Below are 7,008 nucleotides of genomic sequence, written 5' to 3'. Positions count from 1 at the left end.
TTTACTTTTGACTATTCATTAGAATTAACTGCTTCGGGCCTTTTCAACCTTTACTTTTAAATATTATTCTCCTTCGGCTGTTGTGCAGATCCATGAAATCACTGCACATTCTCACTCCAATTCATCCATTCATAAATCAAGTCATCCATTAATAAATCACATTAATTGCAGTAACAGTGGCCTGGTTTTCGATTAATCTCAAAGGAACGCGGGATTACCAGCTCATGTCATTCAAAGTGCAGGAGAAAGATAGTTTGTGCTCGTGTGTAAAAAAGCATGTGATCCAGGCAACGTATGGTGCCGCACTCAAACCAATATATATGGATCCGGGGGAATCTCATCACGGATTACGTTGAAGGTTGACAGGAGATTTCAAAAAATGAATTCCCAAAATCACACAGGTCTGCCATTTTCTTGATATCCACTCCTGTCAATAAGAATGGTCCAGTGCCTTTGAAAGCCTACCGGTTAGTTATCAAGGCAACCTATAGATTCAAGAAAGCATCCCATTTTGGGTCCGAGAACAAGACAACTGCAGTTGCTTCATCTGAGCTGTACATTGAAACACAACACAAAAACCAAAGTCTAGCATCATCTACTCTCGGGGCATTATGTACTAATGTGCTTTAAATGGGCGGGTACTTGCCAGCCCAGAGTAGCGGCATGTCTTTTATCGGAAAGACTATGGTGTTCCTTACGAGTTTGCCGGTAAGCCGCCAACAGCAAACACAGCTTACTGCTTCCACCGCCCGATATCCCGATATTACCGGGATATTGCAGCTGGCGCAGTCACGGTAAGTGCCCATTGAGAACCACTGAATCACTGGCACCGCTGTTAACGGTGCCAGTGATACAGTGAATTCACTGCCGGCAGGGGCCTGAAAATGAGAAACAGTTCAAATGTTTTTGCCTTGAAAACAGGCAAAGACTTGGATAACTCTCTGCAACTTAATTTTGGGCTTTGAGCTACAAAATAACTAATGTCCCCTCATTACTATTCACTGACGATTACAAAGAGATGTTAAGTGTTCAAATACCACGGTGGTCGCTCTTTTCTGCCTGAGCGGGGTTGTTTACCTTGCTTGTCACACAGCCATCCTCAGATCACCGACGAGATATGAGAGAAGAGAGGCACTGCATTTTATTGCCGGCCCATACAAACCCAGAGATTTCTTGCTCTTCCCCAGGTACTCGGAGAAGAGCATGAAAACCCAGAGACCCTGGGACAATCCCCAAGGTTTGATAGGTCTCGGTGGGGCACATAACACGCCAAATGGGATTGTGGATGCTTGGGAGTTCGGAAGGGCAAGGACAGTGTCCTGTGAAACCATTTTGTGAAGTTGTCCACCCTAACAACGAGGGTTTTGCCATTCGACCAACAGCACACGGCAAATAGGTGCCCATGTCCCACCTCGTTTTGGGCTGCTGCATCAGATGCAGCCTGGAGCGGTGAGGGACATGGACACCAGACAGTGTTGCATGCTCTGACTTCAGCTCCAGTCCTGCGCGCATTTACTAGTCTGAACTTCTGAAAGAAGTCAGGTCATTTCTTTCCGGGGTCAGAGTGTACGACTCCAGAAAGAAATGATTTGACTAATTTCTGAAATCGGACTAGTGAATGCGCTCAGGGACTTAAGAAAGTAAAGTTCTAGCTGCAGCGCACACGCCGTTGTTTATCAAATGGCGCGGCGGAAACGATTGCATGTCAGTTTAGTCTGGATTTTCCAAGCTGTGTTTGGGGGACATGTTGCAGGACTTTTTTGTGGCTCGCTCCCCCACTCTTGCAATGCTGTATACTCCCCTGGGGTCAGGAGTGGCAGGGAGCGGTGTGTGGGGGTCATCTCCAAAGAATAAATGACACACCTGAAAGTTATTTGCATGGCCAGTCACTGACAGATTCCGACCTGCATTCCAGAACACCTAATTTTCCAGAAGCGCTCCTCTGAATTTGAAATGTGCAAGTCCCCAGTTTGAAACCAGATAAGAGTGCCCAATGGGTTAATGGACTGACTTCAGACCTCTCTGTATAACCTGCAGGCCACACATCCAGTTCTGGTGAGACTCCGATGCATGTTTGCTTGATAGGCTGGGAACTTTAGTCATCTCGCCTGGTCTCGAGAAGTTGCCCTGTTTGATTCGCAGCACAGAAAACTTATCAGCACTGACATTAAGCTTCACATATTTTCCTCATGTCAGTCGGGTGCAGAGAGACACGTTTGTATGCTGTGGGTTACCGAGGTAAGAGTGCACAAAACATAGGCACAATTGATAGTGGGCTTGCAGGCACTTGGAGGGGCACTAGGCGTTGGGTGACCATGCATGGCTCCACTTGTAACACACTTTTCAAAACTGTCCATCAGCCACCAAAATGCAACCTCCCCCCAAACAAAAGTTGAGAGTTGCTCAAACCCTGTATTTATACCTCAGGGGATTCAGGGCACTGTAGTTTGCATCTCATTTCCTTCACTGCTGTCAGGGGCGGACTGCCCTATCGGACGTTCTGCCACCGGCAGAATGCAATTCGGACTCGGGATGGCCTGGGGCCAGTTTTACAAGCCACCCTGGGGCCAGTTTGGAATATAACATTATTTTTGCGATTGAGTAACTTAAGTTACTTTAGGCAAGGTAATGTTACATATTGCTCTGAGTTACTCGCCGCCGCACAGCTGATGGAATGCAGAAGGCATCCATCAAAGAAGGTTAACACTTAGTAAGTGTTAACTTTGCTTTGATGAATGCACACAATAGCTGAGGCCGTGATGGGCAGTGTGTGTCCCCAGCCATCTGCCGGTGTGGTGCCAGGTTAAACACCAAATTGTAACAAATTGTCCTGGGGGTTGGGAGGGAGAGAGCTGAGAGCTCGCCTTCTGATATGGGCGGTTCCTGTCCTGTGTTGTGTGCATGTTTGTTTTGGGTTAGGGTGGTGCGCGGGGTGACCTGCCTAGTGTATAGTCCTCCTCGCTGTGAGCGTCGGGGCAGCGACCAGGCAACTGCCAGGGGCCTGCTGCTGCAATGTGGCTTGGGCTGGCTTGGCAGTCAATCACGTGAGCGGACCGCATGTGCATGGTGTATTGTGCTGCTGGGTCTGGGTGCGGTCGGTCACTCACCACGACAGCCCCCCGCACATTTGGTAAACAAGGAAGGAATTTTTGACATGGAGTAGCAGCCTGCAGGCCTCTGGCCCTCTGGCTATTGCAAAGCAAAGCACATGCAACTTGCAAGTGTAACAACAGCGACAAGGCCTCTATCCGGAGCTACAGCAGGCCAACAGAAGGCTCCGCCTAGCTCAACCCAGCTCTGCAACCCAGCCGAGGTGGACAGCAGAAGACATTATTTGTGCATGCACGTGGGCCGACGTGATCACAAATAGTAAGTAAAGATAAAAACATAAAATAAAGGGGCCAGTGCCCGGCCAGGTCATCTACCCTTTATAGCTTTTTTTACTCTGGAGGACTGGACTGGGCTTGTAGACCGTCTGCAAGCCCAGTACTCGAGGCCCATCCACTCCATGCAAAGACCCCTGCTGTTAAGCAACTTAAATTAACTAGTGATTGCCCTGAAGCTGCTGCCGTCTGAAACCTCTTTAAAATGAATAGAAAGGACCCGGCTACTTCTTGAAAAGGATAGATGTGCTGAAGGTCAAAAGGAGAAAGAAAGCAGAGCAGCCATCCATGCCATAGACCCGTTGAAGCATTGCTTCATTTAGAAGTCACTGTAGGCATGCCGCTAAGAGCACACCGTTTATTTTGCAGTTTTGCTTGCTTTGTACTTTTATTCTCTTGTTACTAGTATTCCTAGTGCTACCAGTAAATCTAAAAATATATGTATTTGTTAAAAATGAACCTTTATTAAGTTAACTGAATGAACAAGAAAATAATTCCCAGCACCAGATAGCAGAGTGTGTATAACTGAAATGACATACCCAGCGGGTAAACTGCCCAATGTACACATACTTCAATGGAACATGACATCATGAAAACATCCTTTTTGACAGAGTGAAATGTCCCAGTAACAATCTATATATCTTAAAGAAATATGTGCCCTAAGATCCCATTCCCTTATCTTTTACATTTCTAACAGTGAATACGCTAAAGTGTACGCATGGCAGAGTTCAATGATTTGTTTGATCTAACACAACTGTCTGTTCCATTCTGTATAGTTCAGGAAATCATGCTCCGAGTTTAGTTTCTTTTTCAAACAATTAAGTTCCATTGTGCGGCTGGCCCTGCCCATTTCTGTAACTCTCTCTCTGTAGGATCGTGCAGTACATGGAAGTGCGTGTAAACGGACTACATGCCTCCACACATTCTGCGTGTTTTATGTTCATTTAAATCGGCCGAGACGAGGTCCATGACTGCAGAGATGTTTTGGAGAGACTAACCCACCCTGTGCTGGTATCAATTTGCGACGCACATACACACTGCATATGCATACAAATATTTTTTTTATTTCTAAACTCCCCTTTTACCTGCAGTGATCTTCTTTATGGTTGGTGCAGGTCAGCAACACAGCACGCTCCACCTGATGACTGATATCTTGAAATATGCACCAAAAGTAGTTGCTTTATGTCACTAATCAAATTTTTTCAACATCGCTTTCATGGACAACGAGCAGATGAGGCATTCCAGCAATTATTAATCTGCTGATGCATCAGGTCCGGTTCTCTGGGGAGAGTACCTTGTGGTTAGCCTGGGGCAGGTAGACAGATTGGAGAATGGTGGTTCAATGTGTATGCTTCTGATGAAAAAATAAGTTGAATTAGTGCTTGGAAATGCAGGGCAAAAGATTAGATCTGTTCAGTTTTAGGTCTCTTGAAACGTGGCTCGTTCATTCAACGTCGAGCACACTCCACACAGTTTTGACCTAGCACAGCCAGTTTGATGCACCCTTCTTCCACCACTACTGCTGTAAGGGCCAGCCGTGTGCTGGAGGATCTGAGAGTTGATGGCAATGGGAACTTTGCAGGCATAGAGTCCCTGTCTATTGCCGCTCAGCATGTGAGTGCGCTTTACGTGGAAATGCCCCAGAAACTGCAGGCACATGCAGTTCACTGCAAATTTTGCTCAGTCCTGTGAACGAGACTGTAAATATGGAGCCAGAAAGTGCATTAATGTATTATCCTAATTATGTGCCTTTTTTAAGTGGACTCGCTTAACAGAGCAAAGCACAGAAGCATCATTGAGACACAAAGTTTACATATTTACTCTGCTGCTCTTATGATGCAGCTATCTGTGTGCCAGCAACAGAGCTTCACCAACCAAAAAGCACCTGTTTAAAAGAAAAACCCTCTTCAAGGTTCATGAATTCCCACCTGAATTCCTTTATGCGCTACAGAGTGCCTTGACCAATGGATAGATGAATGGATGGATGGACGGCATAGGTTGGTGTATATAGTAATGGATCCATGGATGGATGGATGGGCAGGAGGAAGTTGGGCCAGCTGGAATTTTGTGACAATGAATCTCCATATCAGTGTTTATTGCACAACTTATTTTGTTGCATGTGTTAAATCACTGAAAGTACAGTGTGTTTATATAGATTTTTCAGGTTGCCATTATCTCACCTTCTGGGACGTATAGCTTACTATTCAGGATGTGAAAATTAAAGCCACAAAATATTCTTTTGGCTTAACATGTTGCTATACGGATTTACATGTTGTCATGTGGCTCGATTATGCCATTTCTGTTTTTTGTAAGTAAACTCTATAAGACATTATTACTGAAGGCCTTGAAATCCAAACTATTTGTACCCAGTCAAGCTTGGAAGGTATGTGATCAAATTTGAAGAGTGGCGCTTAGCGTTCAGCCAAAGTTTGTGATCCTCCTAGTCCATTCCACCCACCCCCCTCCAACAGCTGTTTGGCCATCCCACTCCCTCCTTTTTGGATGCAGCCAGAGTACCACTAGTTTCGTATTTCCACTTCCACCACTGCACACATCACAGTCCCCAGAATTGTACAGCACATGCATTAATCCACTCCTTTTCATGCATAGCCTGTTCTTGCAGGGGTGAGTTGTCGGATTGGCTTGGGGTCCGCAGTGGCACCAATGGAGAGTGGTAGATTGAGGCAGCGTGGGCCAGCCCAGGTACTCGCATTCACAACGTGGGGTGTATCTGTGATTCTTCTGTAATGCCGGGTGATGCCTGTGCGACACACAACCTAATTCAACAGATTCCTGCGGCAGGTGTGTTCACCCACTGGATTATCATACCGGTGCGTGGCCTCGAGCATAACGTGTTCTTGCAGGAGCTATGCCCTGCAAGTTCAGAGAGTTGTGGTATCGCCAGCGGTAACAGGTGGCCCCAACAAAGTGTGGGAGTTGTTGGCAGTGTGTGCCAGGTACTCAAGACCAGCTTACAGGATGTGAGCTGCCTCTGTAAGGCAGGTCACACCTGATACCATAACATGCCTCCACAGATTTCTGCAGCAGGTGTAGTCGCCCATTTGGTTATCTTACCGGTGCATGCAATGTTGTGAATTGACGTGATTCACGGATGCTGGTTTGAGGGCCCCTCTTTTTGAGGCGAAGGACTGGCCACTTTTCTTTTAGGTGCCCGGCCGTCTTTCTTGTCCCAGTCCGAGCCTGACTGCTATATGACAGCTTTTACGCACTCTCGTGGTCATGCAGGAAGCTGATCAGCAGGCAAACCTTCCCTCCAGCATCCCACCAGAAAATGGAGGCTGGCTCCATCCCTGGATCTATACCGCAAGGGATGCAGGCCATTCTAGTATACATCACATTTCCTTCACTGTTGACAACTTTCTGCGCCGTCTAGCGGTGAAATTCGATCAGCATGACTAACTCCCCTCACCCTCTCTGGTTGTAGACGACTTTTTCTGCAAGGGAAATCACCTTCAGTAAAAATGTTTATGGGTGAAATGAGCTCAGCAGGTGTTCTACTTTTCAACATTGTTTTTTTTTATCCGATTCTGTAGTATTGTGGCAAGTTTTAGATGCAGAATCATTAGCATATGCAGAACAAAATCGAATCTGAAAACTATTATTG

The sequence above is a fragment of the Ambystoma mexicanum genome (assembly GCF_040938575.1).
Source record: "Ambystoma mexicanum isolate Mex_15411 chromosome 12 unlocalized genomic scaffold, UKY_AmexF1_1 Mex_chr12_unloc.2, whole genome shotgun sequence".
NCBI lineage: Eukaryota > Metazoa > Chordata > Amphibia > Caudata > Ambystomatidae > Ambystoma > Ambystoma mexicanum.
This window is presented reverse-complemented; position numbering follows the sequence as displayed.